The sequence below is a fragment of the Canis aureus genome, chromosome 19, assembly GCF_053574225.1.
Source record: "Canis aureus isolate CA01 chromosome 19, VMU_Caureus_v.1.0, whole genome shotgun sequence".
Classification (NCBI taxonomy): domain Eukaryota; kingdom Metazoa; phylum Chordata; class Mammalia; order Carnivora; family Canidae; genus Canis; species Canis aureus.
In genome coordinates, this window is record NC_135629.1 from 7,252,932 (window position 1) to 7,274,762 (window position 21,831).

At 36.2% G+C, this 21,831-nt stretch overlaps 1 protein-coding gene across 6 annotated transcripts in view; it reads right to left on the minus strand.

Moving 5' to 3' along the window:
• Window positions 1-21,831, minus strand: part of PPARG (peroxisome proliferator activated receptor gamma) — a 130,899-nt gene that overhangs the window by 80,377 nt on the left and 28,691 nt on the right. The window contains exon 3 of one of the 6 annotated variants that reach the window (XM_077857782.1): window positions 16,462-16,506. The exons of the other annotated variants lie outside the window; for them this stretch is intronic. The gene's annotated coding sequence lies outside the window, so the exon portion shown is untranslated. The remainder of the gene's footprint in view (window positions 1-16,461; window positions 16,507-21,831) is intronic. 6 annotated transcript variants of the gene reach the window in all.

A 21,831-nucleotide genomic window follows, 5' to 3' on the forward strand; every position in this document is an offset into this window, starting at 1 on the left:
CAATGTGGAACCTGGTAATGGATTTGGGGCATAAAGTTATACTTTCTTTTCTTTTTTTTATACTTTATTTTCTTTCAACTCTGTAAACACTATTAGGAATGCAGTGGTCTACTTCTACTAAGTGAACTTGTAATTCCTACTTGTTTTTGAAGATTCCATACTCCACTTGTATATCATTTCTTCATGAAACATATTTTTGTTCATAGAACACATTTAAAAGCAATAGCAGGTAATATAAAATGTTAACAATAGGAGAAATTGGGTGAAGGTTATATGAGAACTTTCTGGAATACATCTGCAACTTCTTTATAAATCTAAAATTATCCCAAAATGAAAACTTCATTTAAAAAAACTAAATAAAAGCAACAGCAATGCCAGTTGATAACTGCTTTTTATTACTTTATTAATCAAGTTGTCATGTAAGATTTAAATTTTTGATAAGAATTCATAATATTATAATTTTGGGAGCCTATTCCATTCCAGGCACTGATTTATTTCAATTGTCTTTAGTTCTCACAACTATTCTTTTAGATGAGAAAAGAGAGGTTTAGAGAAATAAGGTAACTTGCCAAAAGTAAAAATGCTTGTGATTGACAGAGTTTGAATTCAAAGCCAGGTCTGACTCTTTATGCCACATTGAGTAAAGACAAATAGGCAAAGCTTTACAGCCACAAACTATTACCAGATGTTTCTGAAAGATAAGAAAGTGTTTTCTAGTCTTTGTACCTTCTTTCCTCAAAGGAAACATTTATTTTCCTTAAAAGACAAAGTACACTGTTGCTTTTCTTTTTCTTTTTTTTTAAGATTTATTTATTTATTTTATTTCTTCATTCATTCATTCATGATAGATATAGAGAGAAAGAGAGAGGCAGAGACACGGGAGGAGGGAGAAGCAGGCTCCATGCCAGGAGCCCGACGAGGGAAGGGACTCGATCCTGGAACGCCAGGATCGCGCCCTGGGCCAAAGGCAGGCGCCAAACCGCTGAGCCACCCAGGGATCCCCCACTGTTGCTTTTCTGCATGTTGTGGTTGTTTAATAACCTTTTATTATTACAGAACCAGTCTACTTTGATTGTTGAAAATTTAAAAACTAAGTCATTTTATTCCTACCACTTATAGATCATTGATATTGAACTGTGTTTGGTTCTTTTTTTGAGCATATGTATGAACCTAAAAAAAAAAAAAATATATATATATATATATATATATATATATATATATATCACACACTTAAGTACCTACATACAGTGTTTACAATTAAAAAAAAATGAAATATGATACCTAGCAGTAGTAACCTGCTTCTTCAAGTCAATAATCTTCATCTTTCTATTTTTCCATTTAATTTTCATTACAAATAATATCCAGTCCATATTCAAACTTCCCCAGCTGACCCAAAATGTTCCTTTATAGCTGGTTTGCTCCAAACTTGAATCTAATCCAGGATAATGAAATGCATCTGGTTATTTGTCCCTTAAATCAGTTTAAAAGCCTCTCCTTAATTTTAAGGCTACTGACTAACTGAAGAGATCAGGTCAGGTATCACATAGAATGTTTCACCCCCCTGGATTCATCTGGTTGCTTTCCTGTGATATGGTTTACCTTTCTTCTCTAGCCTGTGTTACTTATAAACTGGGTGTCATATTTAAAGATCTACAAATTCCAGTTAAACAGTTTTTACTCGAATGTAACACAGGTGATGTTCCAGACTTCCCATTCGATCACATCAGAGACACAGCACATGACTGACCACTGATGATGCTAAGATCGACTACTAATGATAGTCAGATCTCTCCATTGTAAGGTTACTTTTTTCTCCTTGCATCTAGAAAGCAACTTGTGTGCTGTGGCTTTGGCACATGAGGACGTTCAGTTTCACCAATCGCTCGTTTAAAGATTTTAACACATTTAATAATCTTCTCCTGAATCAATACTTTGAGTTTATGAAATGAAAAATGTCACTTTTTTTGATGAGGTAGAGCTTTCCTTTGGGAAGTACAACTATGTGGATACCCTGAAACATAGTTCCCACTACAAAGGAAGAATAAATATCTAATCTGTTCTCTGTCATTAAAATGGTAGGTATCAACACCAAACTTTCTTGTTTGGAGTATATCTATTTCTTCCATTCACTGAATGTTCATATCATAAGATATTTATATATCTAAGTTTCTCTTTTTTCAATCATTTCTAAAGAATTATACTTCAACTTCAATTTTCTCTATTATTCTTTTGGTCCTGATAGTTACAACCAAGATACTCATCCCCTGCTTCGTTTTATGGCAATACAAAACCACTTATCAACCCCTAATAAAATAACTAATGCTACAGTTTTGCCTAACAATTTTTATGAACAGGGACCTGCAGTTTTTATCAAATGCTTATTCCTAAATTATAGGGGATAAGTAGAATACAAACTTAACTCATTCTTCCAAAATTATATTGTGTATCAGCAGAGCTTTAGGAAGACAGTTCATGATTCCTGACAGGTTTATGGACTAATTAAATCACATTCCAAACACCAAGTTTTGTTCCTTATACCCAAGGTTGCTTTTCTTCAGATATACTCAGCTCTAGGCAGTAAGATGCTATGTTTCTATACTTATAAACATAAGCCTCATTTGAAGAAACTTTTCATTTGAAACATTCAGAACCATCTTACTGAACACAAAAGGAAGAAGACAGACAAGAAGTAACTTTTTCAGTTCTGAAATGGGCACACACACTCTCAATAGAAATAAAAATAAAATTGAGTCTTAAGTCAGCCCTCCTTCTAATTATGTTTTTATTTATCTATTGCACAGATGAACAGCTCAAAATGCCTAAAGTCATTCTGGGCAAGTTGACAAGGATCCTACACATTGAAAAGAGAAGTGGGAAGAAGGCCAGATTGCTTAATTGTTACTTGGGAATCTGAGGAGGTGGACAAGCCAATATCTTTATGGGGATCCAAAGAGTACAACTTCTTCCTTAGGCAGCAGGAGAAAACAATGGGTCAGATTCTCATTCTGTGTAATTTTATAGGATGATTCCATTGTATCGTCCATTGTTTCTTTCATGTACTGCCTGAAGGGGAAGTGTATTATTATCTATGGAAGAGCATCCATAAGAGTTACAGAGGATGAGAATACAGCCTCTGGGAGATTAATGAATGATGCGGCATTCAGTCTAGTATGGAACTTTCAGATAAACATTCTGGGAGCTGTGTACTCAAAAGACCTATGCAGTAAGGTCAGGAAGTTTTAGTGACCAAGAGTTAATGAGACAAGCAATATGCCAGCTGCTTAAAGGAGCTGTGAAAACAACATGTGACAGGGAGGGAAGGTGAGGATGATAAATAGGAGACTGAGAGAGGATGACAGAAATGTGAAGATAAAGTTGTTGTATCTACAGGAGGTCTTAGAGAACATATAATCTAACCCCCTCTTCATTTGCAGGTGGGGAAACCAAGACGCAAAGAGATTAAGTGACTTGCTGAGGCCTTGCCCAAGGTAATACAAAGTTAATGCCAAAGTCAAAGCTAGAATAGAATCCATGACCTCTGATATTTTTGATTCCACTATAATGGTATTTTTCTCAACCTGGTCTCCTTATCATGGGGAAGGGATATCTATGGATATATATTTCTAGAAGTCCTAGTTAAAAAAAAAAAACTTTATAAAAAGCTTTAACAACTTTATTGAGGTATATTTTATATATCGTAAAAATTCATTTTAAGTGTACAATTAAATGAAATTTAGTAAATTTACCAAGTTTTTTTAAAAGATTTTATTTATGCATGAGAGACACAGAGAGGTCAGCAGAGACATAGGCAGAAGGTGACACAGGCTCCCTGTGGGGAGCCCAATGCAGGACTCGATCCCCAGGACCTCAGAATCACATCCTGAGCCAAAGGCAGATGCTCAACCACTGAGCCACCCAGGCGTCCCAAATTTACCAAGTTTTGTAACCATCATCATAAATCAGCTTTAGAACATTTTCATCACCCAGTAAGATCTTCCATGCTGATTTACAATCAATCCCAGTTCCCACCCCAATCCCATGCAACCACAAATCTACTTTTCTGTCTTTACAGATTTGCTTTTCCTGGACATTTCATATAAATATAATCATGCAATATATGGTCTTGTCTCTTTCATTTTTGTTTTTCGTTTTTAAATTAAGTAGGCTCCATGCCCAATGTAGAGCTTGAACTCACAACCCTAAGGTCAAGAGCCAAACAAATGCCCTACTGGCTATGCCAGCCAGGTGTCCCACTGGCTTTTTAAATTTAAGATTATTGTTTTGAGGTTCATCCATGTTATAGTATGTAACGGTAGTAAATTCCTTTTTATTGATGAATAATCTAGGTCAGGCTGTATATGAGTATACTATATTTTGGCTATCCATTTATGGTTGATGGACATTTAAATTATTTCCAATTTTTGATACAAAGTTTTTAATTCTACATTTTCAATTTTCCTTTCATTTTAATGATAAAAATGGAAACAATTATATCTTAGGTTATCTGGCTATCTGGATGATTTTGTAACCAAATACATGCAGGTTCACAGTTTGTATTTATGATTTCATAAACTCAAATATGGTGCCCACTTTATTACTTTAGTTGTCCAAGATTCATGACACAAGGGCACAGGTAGACTTAACACATAGATGATTCATTTAAGTTAAGCGAAAACCAAATGAGATCCAGTAACAGTCAGGATTGTTTCACAGAAAAGTTCAGTAAGAGAAAAGCTGAGGGAAAATTTAATCAGATATATGGCACTGAACAAAGAATTTTTAAAAATTTAAAAAAGAAAAAAGATACATGGCACTGAATTGTACAGGGCACAGAACCTCAAAAACACATTACAGCAGTCATTTCCATTTTGAAGTATTAATGTGAATGCTAAGAATTTTGTAACTTGTTACTTGATTTGGTTGTAAGTAAGATCTATGCATCAAACGTTTATAGCTAGTTTTGTACATATTTAAGTTACATTACAATAAAAATGATCTGAATGCTGAGAATCCTAAGAATTGTTTTTTTCCTTAAAAGAAGTCTGTGCTTTTATTCAAATGATAAGAAGGCATAGCTATATAAAATAACTGAACCAGGCTTTGAAAATGTTTCTAACCCTCATATTTTATAGATAAGGAAAAAAGAAGTGGCAGGACCTATACAAAATCATATAGCTAGTTAGTGATAGAGCTAAGCTCTGAAATACAGAATCTTCACTGCCATGGCTACAAAACATTTATCCCAAGTTGTATATTTTAATCGCATTGAGCCTTTAGTCATCTTATAAATAAGATAGTCACTGAGTTTGAGACATGAAACAGATTCATTTTCTAAGCCACATTTTTCTACTAATGACTGAATAATGATTATAATTCAAACCTTTAATTGAGGATCTAAGATCTGGTATTCACACAGCTGGTGTGGGGAGGAAGAAAAGATATTTTAGCTAAATTCAAGAGTCAAGAGGCAGAATGGTATAAATAATTGTAAAGTGGAAGACCAGGACTCAATTCTGCCCTAACTTCAGGTCTGCCACTAACTCTGTTTATAAACTCAGGCAAGTCACAATGGCTCTGGTTGTAATTCTCCATTCTTAAAGCAGAAATAAGGAAAGGCAGGACTTCTAACATTTCCCTTTAGCCCTTCTATTCAATGAATTATACGTGTTTAGATCTCATCTATTTAAACTCTTGTCCCTAATTAGAATCACACCTAACCTCTGCGTATGTTAATAATGTTGCCATAATCTATCCACACATCCACCTTATTGTTCACTATTTCCTAACATGTAACTTAAGTTCTATTCAAAACGATGTATCTAGTCACTCCTATGTACCTGTGGCATATGGTGGATGTTGCATTAATGTGTGAATGAATGTGTATATTCTTATTTTCTGCCATCCACTAGGACTTGTTTCTGGCTTCTTGATCTTATTTATAACATTTAATGATATTTTCTTGATTAGCATAAAGTAAATGCTCTTTGAGTATCTATTATTTCTAGCCTCTAATAATTCATTTACATAGAGTCGATACCACATAATTTAGACCTAGGTTGTTTCATATATATTTGTTTTATTCCTTCAAGTATACTGTCAAGTCCTCTGAAATCATGAGAGGGTTTCTCTTTTACTTCATTTATTCTTTTTAGTATAGCATTAGGTGTTCAAGATTTGACTGATTGTTAATTCCAAACAGATAATACACTGTCTTTTCAAAGGCCTTCAGGAAAGTATTCTACTCCAAATTTAAATGTCCACAGGAAACTCAACCCCCTGTTTTACTTTCAGAAGAGGTTCTAAGAAAAATGGTTACTATTCTTTGGATACTGCCCCTATATAAACCTAAAGACTATCATTCAAATACAACACTCTTCTTCCTTACAGTCTTTTCCCAGCTAAAAAATTAGTTTCTCACAATTAGCTCTTTAGACTGGATTCATTTTTTGGTACTGGAAAATTCTAGTATAATTAATTCTTTGAGTTTTGCACTGTGAAGGAGCACAGGGTTCTAATCAAGATTTTACTGCTTATGAATGTCTTTGGGCAAGTCGTTGAGCACTTCTGGGCTTTAATTTCCCCATATATAAAATGGAAAGTAACATCTTTCCTGCCTTATAGAGATAGTATGAGGATTAAATGTTTTACTATCGGCAAAAAACTTCACGTTTTAAAGGTCTTTGCAAATATAAGAAATTATTTCTCTATTGTTGCTAGAACACTAAAACCATTTTCCTTATGGTTATATTAAGAGCTCCATCGAACACTCATTAAAAAATATATATGTATAAGAAGGTTGAAAGGAGCTATGCTATTGTTAGCTATTTCTGGGTGATGGATTATAAATGATTGTTTTTTGCTTTATGTTTTTCTGCGTATTTTTCAATGGTAGCTACTATTCTTAGAATTTAAAAAGTTATTTTAAATAAAAGAAAGACACTATGTAACAGTTGAGTATTAAAAAATAACAGCCATCAAATCTGGAGGACTCTTTAAAAGAAAAAAACAAGCAAGTCTTTCTATAGTTAATAAAATTAAGTTTCTGAGTAGATTATTAAGGTAAATGGCAGAGACCATCAGCTAAGCTTTTCAAAGAAGAGGAAGGTTATCTAGAATATGTTTCCATTTTTCTAAAGAACTATTATCTTCCATCTTTTTTTTTTATATATATATAATTCTGTGAAGTGTTTCTACTAGATACCAGCTTCAACAGTCCTCAAAGAGTATCAAGAGGTGAGAGACTCACAACATGGAAAACCTCAGACAGGAAGCTTAACGTTAGTATTGCATAAAAGATACCACAAACTCCTGACCTGGTTCTTGCCCTCTACCTCTCCCCACTCCCCATGAGGAGCCAGCATTAATCTGATGGATCTTATGATGTTCAGAATGCATTCACAAATCAGGTTCCAGCTCAGCTTGCATATTATTTATTGAGAATTCTGATCAGTAGCCTTTTGGTTCCAGGACTGTCCCAACCCCATTATCATTTTCCCTTTAATACGTTCTCATCATTCCCAGCCCTTACCTCCCAGTTAATGTCTCCGAGGGATGAAATAAGATGACCATATACTTTATTATCTAACCTGGGACACTTTTGAAAGTGAAAGAGGGCAATACTATAAACGACACTCAAAGAACAGGCATAAACTGAGACCGTCACAGGCAACCAGGAATACAATCACTTTAAAATTCAGCAGAGTGGAGGGCACAGCATGCGGCTCTTGATTTTGAGGTCATGAATTCAAGCCTCATATTGGGCATGGAGCCTACTTTTAAAAAAACTCAGCAAAGTGAGGGATGTAAGAGAGGAAAAGAAGCTTCCTATCTTTTGGTCCTGTCCCTGAAACTAGGTCAAGGCTGCCACTGTTTATTGCACATTGCCTTCCACTTCTAATGGTTGTTTGCTACTGAATGTAGGAATCCTATGAACACTTTCATTGGAAATTTAAAATTAAATATGGTGAAGCAAATTTTCTTTGTTTTTCTTTTCTTCTTTTCTTCTTAATGTGAAAGGTTCACACAGGGCAGTTGTTTTGGAAAGGAGGGTGTGAATTGCAAAGGTTTTGCCCTAGGCTGTCTTGCATTAAGAATTGTTGCATCTGGCCACTTTTCAAGCAACCAGATGTGAAGTAAGTAATGCCCATTTGGATTACAAATCTCATTTTAATATCTTTCAACATAAATAACAATAATAGTCAGTATATTTATTTCAAGGCTTCCAAGAGGTAAGAGACATTAACCACACAAGAATTACACTCCAGAAATAGCAGAGAAAAGAATGACTCTATTACAAATATTTTTAAATGATCAAAAAGCTTATTTCAATGATGGCAGTAAGATAAACTTTGATGACTAACCAAAGACAAATTTAAATTTATATACCAAATTTATAAAGTTCTTTTAAAGTTTTTAAAAAAGATTTCATTATTTGAGAGAGAGAGAGAGAGAGAGAGAGAGCATGAGGCAGAGAGAGAACCAGACTCTCCGCTGAGTAGGAAGCATGACATGTGGCTTGGTCCCAGGACCCTGAGATCATAACCTGAGCTGCAAGCAGATGCTTAACCAACTGAACCACCCAGGTGCCCCCCCAAAGCATGAAGTTAACCAAAGCATTAGAAGTAATAAGGACTGAAAAACGCAATTCAGTAAATTCTTAACATCTGGGAAGTCTTAATCATAAGCCTTAGCTATTGAAATGATTGTATTTTGAGGTTGTTACTAAGTCTGCCATAGTCCCATACAGATGACCTAAAGCAACACTGGTTTTGAAGGTACCAGTCCTAATATATTCTTTGGACAGTATACCAAACACTAATAGAGACTAAAAAGCATCTCAACATTCCTAACAACAAACCCTTTATGTCAATCTAAAACTACAAGGGAATGGATTTAGCTACCTTGAAAGAAAATTAACAATAATTTCTATTATTCTCGGTTTTGTAGTATGATGGGCCCATTAATTGGATGGACCTGTGATCCATTAGATTAGGCTAATCTGGTACAGTTTATACTATTCATGTCCATAAACATAAATGAGACTAAGGCTTGGGAATATGCAAAATAAAGCAGAAAATTAGAAATAAACTTAAAACAGATAAGTTAAACTGCAAAGACTATATAGTAGGATAATAAATATAAAAAAATAGATCTCTCTGTGTAAAAAAAAAATAAAATAAAAAAATAGATCAAGTGAACAGGTGAAGTAAATGTTGAGACACAAAGTATCTATTGGAAGAATTCAGGATAGGGCTATTTATACCACAAAGTATAAAATGATCAGTAACTCTTGTATAGTCTAAAATTTTTAAATGTACAAAGCATTTTTATGCATTTATTTAGTCTCAAGAGGTAGGAATTCTTGAAAACTGAGGCTCATGGAAGCTAAGTGATGACCAAGATCATTTGACCAGAAAGAAAACTCTGAACTCAAAAATTTAACACAACAAACATTTGCTGAATGAAACCAATAAAAAAAAAACCTCTGCTATTTATAAGACACTGTGGGAATATAGAGAAAGGTAAACCTGCCCTTAAGGAATTTATATCCTGGCGAAACAAGATGCAAAGAGGTGAAAAGTTAAGTAATAATGATTCATGATTTGAGTAAGATTCTAGCCAATGATAGAAGAGATGTCACAAGGTAGCATCTGGTTAATTGCCAAATAATTGAAAAATGACTAAGTTTCACAGGGACTCCTGAAGAGCATATCAAAATGGGATGGTTCCAGCAGCCCCGGTGGCTCAGTGGTTTAGCGCAGCCTTGGGCCCAGGGCGTGATCCTGGAGACCCGGGATCGGGTCCCACATCGGGCTCCCTGCATGGAGCCTGCTTCTCCCTCTGCCTGTGTCTCTGCCTCTTTCTCTCTGTGTTATTCTCATGAATAAATAAATAAGTCTTTTTTTTTTTTTTAAATGGGATGGTTCATAGAAAAGGCTCCATGAAAGAAATGGGATTTCAGTGAAGACATACAGTGAGCAAGGTATAGACACTAGAAGAGTGTGACCTCCTTCGAGACAGAGACCATATATCTATGTCACTTTCATATTTATGTCACAGAACCTCAATAACTTACTACATGATTAAAGACCATTGTCTGGCTGACTGATGAACTGATTAACAACTGGATGAACAAACACATAGTGGGAAGTATGGGGCATTCTAGACAAGGGGAAGGGGCAAAAGAATGCCTGGGGGATGAATGCCAAAAAATTACTGTGCTTATCCTAGGTTAGTGGAGTTATAGGAAGAACAGAATAGTAGCTAGGATGTAGGTCTCCTGACTTCCAGTGAGAAACAGAGGTGTGAATGGAAAGAATATTGGTTTTAATATTAGACAAACTTAAGTTAGAATTCCAGTGCCACCCCATATCTGGGCTGTAACTTTGGGCAAGCTATAGAACCACTTCAAGACTCAGAAATAATATATGTAAGGCACTTAGGAGTACTTAGCACAGAATTAAGTATAAATGTTAGTTTCCTTCTCCCCAGACCCCATTTTAAAGGGTATTTTACTTTATTAAGAGATTCACTCTGGTATTACTAGCATTGGTAATATCCCCTGGGCAGCTGCCTCATGACTTAATTTACTCAAACCTAATTTAGATGTAACTTTTCAGATGGATCTTTACTACACACATATATTTATCTGTCATGTCAGTAAAAATGATTTGATATAGCTGTATTATATATGAGGACAGTGATCAAAGAGTACACATTTTGATGAAATTAATACTGCTGAGGAATATACTGATATACCTGGTTTTACTGAGTTAGAATTATAGAAAATTCAGATGATAAATAAAAACAATTACAATATAACTTTCATTAGCTGTCAAGTACCTTTAAATGTACTGAAAGTTGTTCCTATACCTTTAGAAAAAATGGATAAATGCTAAGGGGGGCAAAAAAAGGCAGTTAAAAAGTGATTTGTTTTTCAAAGTAGCTTCCAGAGCATTTCCTGAGATAATCTTCAGAAAAATGTCATTTGCTATTCAAAATGAAACTAAGACATTAAAAGGTCTCAAATCATCAATTCAGTTATCTAAAATGAATTTAAATTTTATTTCACCCTACAGTATCTACCAAGATGGAAAAATGGCTTATTGTGTTTAAGAAAGATTTTTTAATTTTTTAAAAAGGATTTTTTTATTTGTCAAAGAGAGAGAGAGAGCACAAGCAGGGGGAGTGGCAGGCAGAGGAAGAGGGAGAAGCAGGTTCCCCATGGAGCAGGGAGCCCAATGCGGGGGCAATCCCAGGATGCTGGGATCATGACCCGAGCTGAAGGTACCAAACCAACTGAGCCACCCAGGTGCCCCAAGAAAGATTTCATGCAACCAGAAATGAAAAGAGTTTTTTAGTTGGCTGAGTTAGCCAGAAATTCAATTTCACCAAGAACAACATATACATTGTACATCTCAGTTTATCAATGTTTCACATGACTAGATTTTGGCAAAAGGACTGGAAAAATATTTAATTTGACAATCAGTAGCATAAAACTATCTATCTCTGTATGTAAGGTAGGCAAACATTTTATGGAACTAATCATTTGACTTCTCCATCAGACAGCAGACCCCTGAATCCTGGCATTTCTTCCCCTGCTGTCTTCTTCCTGGCTCCTGAGATACCAGTTATCCTATCACTTGGGTTGCTCCTTCCTCAAGGCTCTGGTTTAGGCTCTTTCACTCTTCTAGTTTCATTTGCTCTCCCTAGGCAATCCTATTATAGGTTTCAAATATCATGGATATATTGAAACCAAATCTGTATCTCTGCCCTAGGCGCCTCTTCTGTGCCACAGCTTTGTATATGGACATCTATTTGGGATGTTCACTGAAACAGCTTAGAGGAACTCAACTGCTAATGGTCAAGAACTGTATTCATCATCTATTCCCCCAAACTTATCTCCTTCAGTGAACCCTACCTTTAGTAAACAGTTCCAACAATCTCCCAACTGATCATGCTCCTCACAAAGGGAGTCATAATTGACTGCTACATACCCACATTCAATCAATCACCACGTCCTTTCGATTCTACTCGTTAAATACATTTAGCCAATTCTCTCAGCCTTCTCTTTCAACCCTAAACCAAGCTCCTCTCATCTCTTACAGATATCTTTCCTGTTGCTTCCTACATGGTCTCCCTACATCTCTATCTGCCTTTATCTCCTCTCCAACCAATTCTGCACCTGCAGCCAGAGTGCCTTTTAAAGATGTCACTCAGATTACATCACTTCCTTTTTGAAACTCTGTATCAACTTCTAATTGTCTTAAATCTATACTGGAATAATCTGGTCCCTGTTTACCTCTGAAGCATCTTTTTACTCCTTTCCCACCTCAGAGCCCGACACAACACTACTCTCTTCTCAGGGCTCCCTTCAGCTAATTCCTGTTCTCTCTTTGATTGTCAGCATAAAAATCTCTTGCCCACTCAGACTAGGTTAAACCACCCTGCTATCATTCGATACAATTACCCTTTTCCTCCTTCACACATTTGTCATTTTAGTTATTACTTGTTCATCTGCTTTCGAACTATATTTTAAACTTAGTAACGACAGGATCCCTGCTGTACCCCTATACTGGCACAAAGAATATGGAATAAAGCCTTACAAGACTTGGGTTTTAGTTCTGGTTGATTTTATTAACTTGCTGTGTTTTTCTAGCGAGCCTCTTAACTTCTCTAGGACTTCTTTGTAAAAGGAAAGGCGTTGATTTTGATGGGAGTTTCTTAAGCTTCACTAATAATATATGGGTCCCTTTTAAAGGAAGAAAAAAATCGTAAGACACCTGCCAAGGTTGTGTCCTTATTAGATTCCCCAGAAGTCCTGTAGCCCCCAGGTGAGAACAGTGATACAAGAAATCATTAAAATGTCCTTGAATTGTGAAATTTGGGGTTTATGATGACCTTTTAGATTCTTAATATAAAAACATAGTATTTTTTGAATCCTAAAACTCTCAGATCCCAAGAATATATTTGTGGATTTCAAGAATCTGTGTATCCCAGTTTGAGACAGAGATGGTTTCCTCCAGGTCTAAAATTTCATCATGCTAGGAAAATGAAAATGGAGGACGGTCTAGGTGGCTCAGTTGGTTAGGTGTTTGCCTTTGGCTCAGGTCATGATCCCAGGGTCCTAGGATCAAGCCCTACATCAGGCTCCCTGCTCAGCGGAGGCTCCTTCTGCCCCACTCGTGGTCTCTCTCTCTTAAATAAATAAATAAAATAAATAAAATTGAAAATGGATGTTTATTTTCCAGAGAACAACATAATGAATCATACCCTACACATGGGCTTCCCCTACCAACTCTTCCACATGGGCTCATTAAACTGAGATTTGGGAAAGAATGCAAGGAATTTCACAGCATCAAGGCATCCAAAAAAAAAAAAATCTATCATTTGAAGAGACATTCTTAGGTACTGATTTTGGTAACAGGATGCAAAGCATTTGACCTTAAGCCAATGTATGTGGCAATGAAAGGCAGATAGAAAGCATTTCCTGGGCTCAAATTATATTATCTTTTTGATTATATAGAGAAGTACGTTGAGAACATGAATTAAAAAGTGAGAGAAGGCAATAAAATAAAAGGCAAAGGCAAACAGCCCAATTTAAAAACGGGCAAAGGGCATGAATACATATTTAACCAAGGACATATTCCATGTTCAATAAGCACATGAACAGATATTCAACATCATTAGTTATTAGGGAAATGCAAATCTAAACCACAATGAAGGGGATCCCTAGGTGGCTCAGTGGTTTAGCTCCTGCCTTCGGCGCAGGGCATGATCCTGGAGTCCAGGGATTGAGTACTACTTCAGGCTCCCTGCATGGAGCCTGCTTCTCCCCTCTGCCTATGTCTCTGCCTCTCTCTCTGCATTGCTCATGAATAAATAAAATCTTAAAAAAAAAAAACCACAATGACATAACAGTCTACCCCTATGAGGATGGCTATAATAAAAAATATGGAAAACAAGAAGAGTTCAGGAAGATGTGAGAACTGGGACCCTTGCACACTGCTGGTGGGAATGTAAAATAGTATAGTAGCTATGGAAAACAGTTTGGCGGTTCCCCAAAAAGTGAAACACAGAATTATCATATGATCCAGGAATTCTACTCCTGGGTATCTATCTAAAAGAACTGAAAACAGGGATCCAAACAGATACTTGAACACTTAAAGGTTCACTGCAGCATTATTCATATAAGTCAAAAAGGTGAAATCAACTCAAGTGTCTGGCAGCAAATGAATGGATAAGCAAAATGTGGTATATAGGTAATATGGGAATATTATTCAGCCAAAAAAGAAATGGGAAGCATGCTATAGCATGGATGAACTTTGAAAACATTGTGCTAAGTGAAATAAACCATACACCAAAGGACAAATATTGTATGATCCCACTTATATGAAATAACTGGAATAGGTTAATTCATAGAGACAGAATATAGAATAGAAATAACACTGACCTGGGTGAGTGGGTGGATGGGTGATGGGGAGTTATTGTTTAATGGGCGCAGAGTTTCTGTTTGGGACGATGAGAAGCTTTGGATATGGACAGAGCAGATGTTTGCACAATGTTTTGCATGCAATTAATGTCACTGAACTGTATACTTAAAATGGTTGAAATGGGGCCAATAGACACATGACAAGATGCTCAACATCACTAATCATCAGAGAAATGTAAACCAAAACCACAGTGAGATCATCTTTCACCTGTCAGAATGGTTAAAATAAAAAACATAAGAAATAACAAGTAGTGTTGTGGATGTAGAGAAAAAGGAACCCTCGTGCATTGTTGGTGGGAATATAAACTGGTATAGCCACCATGGTCAACAATATGGAGGTTCCTAAAATTTTTTTTTTAAATACCATATGACATAATAATCCCACTACTGAGTATTTACCCAAAGAAAACGAAAATATGAGCTCAAAAAGATATATATGCACCCTTAGGTGTATCGGAGCACTACTTACAATAGCCAAGATATGGGAGCAACTAAATGAATGGATAAAGACATGTGATACACACACACACACACACAATACTGCACAGCCATTTATGATGAGATCTTGCCATTTCCAACAACATGGATGGACCTACTATTTTGTTAAGTGAAATACGTCAGACTAAGAAAGACAAATACCTCATGATTTCACTCATGTGGAATCTAATAAACAAAACAAAATAATAATCAAACAAAAATAGAATGAGATCTATAAATTCAGAGAACAGAGGGAAGGGGGATGGGAGGAGGGGCAAAACGGATGAAGAGGAATGGGAGATACAAGCTTCCAGTCATGAAAATAAAAGGTAGAGCATAGAGTGTATAGTCAATGACATCATAATAGTGTTGGATGATGACAGATGGTAGCTACACTTGTGGTCAACATAGTACAACATATAGAGATGCTGAATCACTATGTTGTACACCTAAAACTAATGGAACACTGTGTGCCCACTATTTTTAAATACAAATTTTTTAAAAAGAAAAGACAAAGTTACGCCTGGGTGGCTCAGTGGCTGAGCATCTGCCTTCGGCTCAGGTCGTTATCCCAGGGTCTTGGGATCATGTCCAGCATCAGGATCCCCGCAGGGAGCCTGCTTCTCCCTCTGCCTGTGTCTCTGCCCCTCTCTCTCTCTGTCTCTCATTAATAAATAAAATCTTTAAAAAATAAGAAAAGAAAAAGAAAATGGTTAAAATGGCAAATTTTATGTTAAATATAAAATAAAAAATAAAAACCACAATAAAAAACAGTGGGAGAAGAGCTTGTTATTTATTGGTTGAACTAAAGGTTAATGATCTTTTTTTTATTGGAGTTCAATTTGCCAACATATAGCATATAAAGGTTAATGATCTAATAGAGATATAGAATATACAATACATTGTTTTAATAGAAAAACTTGTTGTAAAATCAAGTATCTCAAGAATTAGCAGTACTGAAGTAGCTGGGTGACTCAGTTGTTCAAGTGGTTGCCTTTGCTTTGGGTCCTGATCCCAGGGTCCTGGGATGGAACCCCGTGTCAGGCTCCCTGCTCAGCGAGGAGCCTGCTTCTCCCTCTCCCTATGCATCTCCCCGCAGCTTGTGCTCTTTCTTTCTCTCAAATAAATAAAATCTTGAAAAAGAAAGAATTAGCAGTAGTAAGTGTATGAAAAATCACCTACTCATATTTAGAATTATGGAGGTCCCTATAACTGGTTTACACCTATCAAATAGTACAAATCCTATTTCTATGGCTCAGGTTAATTAATAATCATCCTTAGTGATGAACATTAGAGGCCTCAAGGGTAACTGAAGAACTGTTGAACTACAAATCTAAATATACTGATCTCTTATTACTTTTTGTATCCCCTTCTTTTAGAGGTGATAAATGGTTAAATGACTATTAGAATCAAGGAGAGAAAAGTTAAATCACAATTGTTGTATACAATAGATACCCAGAGCAGAACCCAATGTTATTTCTTCCAATGTTTACCTTACAGTACACATGCTTTGCAAAGGAAAACAGAACTCCAGTGCCCTGCAGATACAAAAGAATTATTTTTATTTGTTTGCTTTGTTTTTCAACCTGACAAGTGAATGATTCTAATAGAAGTGCTCTTCTTGGTTGAAAAACCATGGTATTTTAGCACCTCTTCTGTGACGTGACTATGTTTCAAAGGACTTTCCTAAATGTATCAACTGTACTATGGAACAATGATCATTCTTACTACCTCTTCAGAATTTGAGTCTGAGGATTTTCTCAACAGTGCCAAAAGGCATTCGTGCCAGCTGTCATCTTACATTTTCTGCTACGGTCTTCATGCTCTTTTGATTTGGACACTTCACTCTCTTTGAAAAATCTTGCCAAGTAAGTCAAAAGAGACAGCATCCTTCATTTTACTCAAGCTGCCTGGAATTAAACCCCTGAATGAGAAAGGTAACATCTATTCATAATAAATATTCTGTTCTTCAGGCTTCTTTTTTCTGGACTTCTTAACAGAATGTTCAGAGGCCAGGCTCTCAAATTATCTAAATATAAACAAAATGCTTGTTTCCTGACTGAGACCTCATCTGCCAAGATTCCACTCAGACAGCTGATTTATAGGTGGCTCTAACTCTCTAAGTACAGAAGACTGTAACAGAAATGGTGACACTGCCCATGGTCAGAGAAACAGAATGGCTAAAATAAAATCCACAGCACTCCAAAGAGGAAGCAGCAAATTCGGGTAAAACATCCAGTTTCCTTCTTTCTTTCGTTTCGTTTTTTTTTTTTTTTTTAACCACTCAATATTCTTCACTCTACTTTTATATTCTAAATTATAAGATAATCTTTTGACATAACTTATATGTGTGTCATGATACACTGGTTACTCTTAAAATAATACTGTGTATTTAAAAAAAAACTTAAAATCGAACAAGTTTTTTAAAAGATTTTATTTGAGAGGGAGAGAGCACAAGCAAGGCAGAGGGGCAGCTTCCCACCAAGTAGGGAGCCCAATGTGGGGCTTGTTCCAGGCCCCTGGGGTCATGACCTGATCCAAAGGCTGACACTTAACTGACTGAGCCACCCAGGTGACCCTGAACAAACTATTAAGGAATAAATTTTTAAAATCAATTATCCCTTTCCTTCAAGTTCATATTTTCAGAGGATGGCTGATTCTACAAGCAATGCTACTATCTTGACTAAAAACCCAGGATAACTAACTACAGCTTCTGCTGAGCATTCAGTTTTTGGATACTTGATTGTCTTACCCAACATTTCAATTTCTATCCAAGAATCAAAAAGCTATTTATTGAAGTCTGCATTTTTACATAAACTATGTAAACAAATACTGTAAATCTCTAACTCATTAGAGATAGGGTAAAGAAGGACCAATGACAATCTGCAAACTTGAAGCTAGGTAATAAAAAGGATATAAAGGCATCTGGTGAAGTTAACTAACAGTGAAATGTCGACTCTGGCTCGAATTCTTCATCAGAAAGATGAGAGGAATCAGTGACTCCCAAAATAGCACTAATAAAATTGATAATATTCTAAAAACTAGTATAAAGTATATTAAAAAACCCATGTATTTGGAAAAATATTCCTGGAGTCGATTTTCTCATTTAAGAACACTAACCAGAGAGGTCTCTGTTGATTTTGTTACAGCTGTAAATTTTCACCATGCCAGGCATTAGTGTTACAAATTGGCTTGCTGTTCTAGTGGTCTGGAAAAAATATATGCTCTTTCACCGAACTGCTGTAAATTTAAATCCAGTTCCTCTAGTTTTTCCACTTCTTTTGGCAGAGTACTCCTACCTAAAAGTATAATAAACTATACTGTCATACTTCAGGGCTTTTAAAACTCCATCTATAGTGAGGAGGTAGTAAGAACGCATAAGGAAGTAACGTATTATGGTGACATTTTATAACCTTTAGCTAGCCTGGGGACAACTGAAATCACGTGTTTAAGATGCAAAGCATTACTAAATTTGGGATGACTTCTTGTGGCTTTTTTTTTTTTCTTACACCAACATTACTAAATTTGTTCAGAAATAGATTTCTGTTTTGGTTTTTTTTCCAAAATCACTTTTTCTTCATAACATAAAACACAATTCCTTTTTCAGAAAAGAAATGTTCTTGGTAAAATTTAAATAAACAAATGATGGGAAACTAGGGTACTTACTAATTTTTAAGTTACTACAAAAGATAATTTTGAAAAATCCTGAGATTTCCATGAACTGTCAGTCAAGCCCCCAAGTATCATTCCATTTTTACAAGAAAGCAATCCAGTAACCAAATGAAAAACAATTAAAATGGAACAAAAGCAAGGCAGGTAGGTAAATGACTATCTTAACATAGCATTATTTCTGAATTGTCATGGGGGAGACTGATAAGAACCATCAAAGCAGAGAAAAAACATGGAAAGAATACTATATGAAGCCTCTACTGGTGACATTTTATTTTGTAATTCAGCTTTCATTCATTTAATAAGTATGGGTTTGGCTGTTATTGTATAGCAGGCATTAGGTTCTATGCTAAGGACACATCAGAGCATAGGATACAGTCCTTGCCTTCAAGAGTTTACAGTTAGCAATACACTCGGACATTTTAATAATTTTTAATAAGGAGGAGGAAGGATACATCCTGAAATTTTGACTTGTGGACTTAAAATTCTAAAAATTTCCTTCGTTTTCTTTTAGTTATTCCTGCAAATTAACCTTTGACACATAAAGCTATATGACTGCCCTGTGAATAGGTCAAGGCTGTCCCATTCTATATGCTGAGAAAATTAAGTATTGGAAGGGTCTTTAAAGATCAACTGATCTAACCTAACCTGATTTGCCTAATATACGAGGCTAGAAGAGGGAAAGGGACTTGATTAAGGAACTTGGGTGCCATGTCTTTATTCTAGTGAACTTTTCTTCCAAGTAAGATAGAACCTCAGAAACATCACAGCTAGTGCTTTTATAAACCTATGCTCATCGGACACCTTTCTTCTTTATCAACCTCTTACAACCACTGGGAGAGCAGTCACATTTAACCTCATTCTACTTTCTTCCAAACTTAATGAAAGCAGTCTTTTCTCATAGGGTCTGCTTCTTCGTAATGGCTACCCTGAGAACTCACTCCTATACTAGTTTCCTCCTTCTCCAGTGATGCGCTCTCTTCTCGACTTTTCTTGACTCAGCTGTTCCAGGAGAATTGTCTTCCTTGCTGCCAATATTCTCAGTGGTCTAAAATCACTCGCTTCATCCACACACCACCTGATACCCTCACAGCTTGCTGAAATACCCTTCACACGGCTGGACTTAACCCCTAATCTTAAATGCCAGTCTCCTCCTTGTGACTGTTAATGGCATTATTCCTTTCTTCATTCTTCTTGACTTTCTGTTATCATTTTACATTTTATTTCAATAAAAGAAATATGTTGAGCTTGGGAGTCAGAAAGATCTCTATTTCAATCCAGATTCCACCTTGCCCTGGCAGTGAGCTCTCAGGCAAGCTCCTGAACCATGCTAAGCCATGCAAAATAGGGATACTCATAATTCCTACTTTAGAGGTCACTGTAAGAGCTAAATAAGATTATCTGTGTAAAGTTATTACCACAATGCTAGGTACATAAGAGATACCAAGTGTTGTTTTCCTTTCCTTTTCCTAAAACTCTCTTCATTTGGCATCTTATCTTCTTCTTTGAAACTTAACCTGTGTGTGTTGTTGGTTCTGCAGACCTCACCTTTGGTCTATACCAATAACACCCAAATCAACAGGCCAGTTCTACCATCTGAAATGAGGCTCATCCCCTATCTTCACATCTCTCTGGGCTATTTCTACTTAGATATCCCACCTTCACTTCAAATTCAACGAGTTTAAAAGCAAGCACATCTTTCTTCCCCAGAGGACTCTCTTCTCTTTTTTAATATCTCATCTCTCTGTGTATCTGCCAAAAGTTCATCTCTGACCCTTTTGTCTTTCATCCTCTTCATCTTTTATTTAGTCACCAAATCTTATAAGTTATCAAAATCTCTCTTTCACTTGTCTCTTCCAGAGAGCTTTGTCTTATTTCTTCCCTAAGTTCCCAATGCCTCCTCGAGAAAGTCCAGGTTTCTCAGTCCAGCATTTTTTAAAAAAAGATTTTATTTATTTATTCATGAGAGACAGAGAGAGAGAGAGAAAGAGAGAGAGAAAGAGAGAAAGGCAGAGACACAGGTAGAGGGAGAAGCAGGCTCCCTGGGGAGCTTGACGTAGGACTTGATCCCAGGACTCTGGGATTACGACTTGAGCCGAAGGCAGACACTGAACCACTGAGCCACCCAGGTGTCCCCAAAGTCCAGCATTTGCACCTTGCCAAACTTGCCCTTGCCCTCCACATGTGCACTTCCCACTGATTCTTGAGTACAGCATGCCCACCAGTGTCTTGACCTTCCTACCCCATCGTGCTCCTCATGTTTATGATTTCCAGCTTCCTCTTCTTTCCATGTATCTATATCCTTAATTCCAGGTGCAAGCATCTTATGAAACACCTACTCACTCTTCCAGTTCTGCATGTGTTTCCTTCCACAAATTTTTACTATGTGTTTTTTCCTCAATCACATATTACCCAGCTTTGTTATTTAATTCTTTCATGTGGTATGTGTAGGTACTGTCTTTGAAACAAGACTGTGAGCAAGGACTATCTCATCTCTGTTTTGTCTAGAAGAGAGCTGGATCTACAAAAGTAGTTCAATAAGTAACTTGCTTAATAATCAAAAATCATCTCAGGACCAATAACTGTCCTAGCCCTTTACCTGACTGAGAAGCCCTGCTGCAGATACAACAGAACACTGAAAGGCCATGACTAGTCTGTGAACTGAATGTTCTTGATTCCTGAATTATACAGGTAAAAAGTAATTGATGAGGTACTTAGGCACTATTATGGATTCATTTTCAACATTTGCAAAAAGAAAAAGCCTCTGTAAATGTTAAATCTACAAAATTATAAACACATAATGTGTCATGGAAATTCTTTCTTAAACATAATTTTGTACATGCTTTGCATCTCTAGTTGGTCAATTTTAAGGTAATATTTAGGCATAACTGTTAATAATACTATGCCTAATTAGTCGAAATAAAAGTGTATCTGAATCATTTAATTTCAATTACATTATCATTTCATTACTTCCATAATACTTGCTAAGAATTGTGTTAAGCACAAGGGATAGCCAGAAGATGGTCTGTGCTCTCAAGAAGCTCACTCCTAAAACTAATAAAATTGGTAATCATATGCTATAATTGGAATATTCCAGTCATGAATCGAATGCTGTGAGAGGAACACTGAGCAATCTGGTGTGGTTGAACTATAATATCTATGATAGCAAATGGAGGGGATAGGCTGAGGCTGAC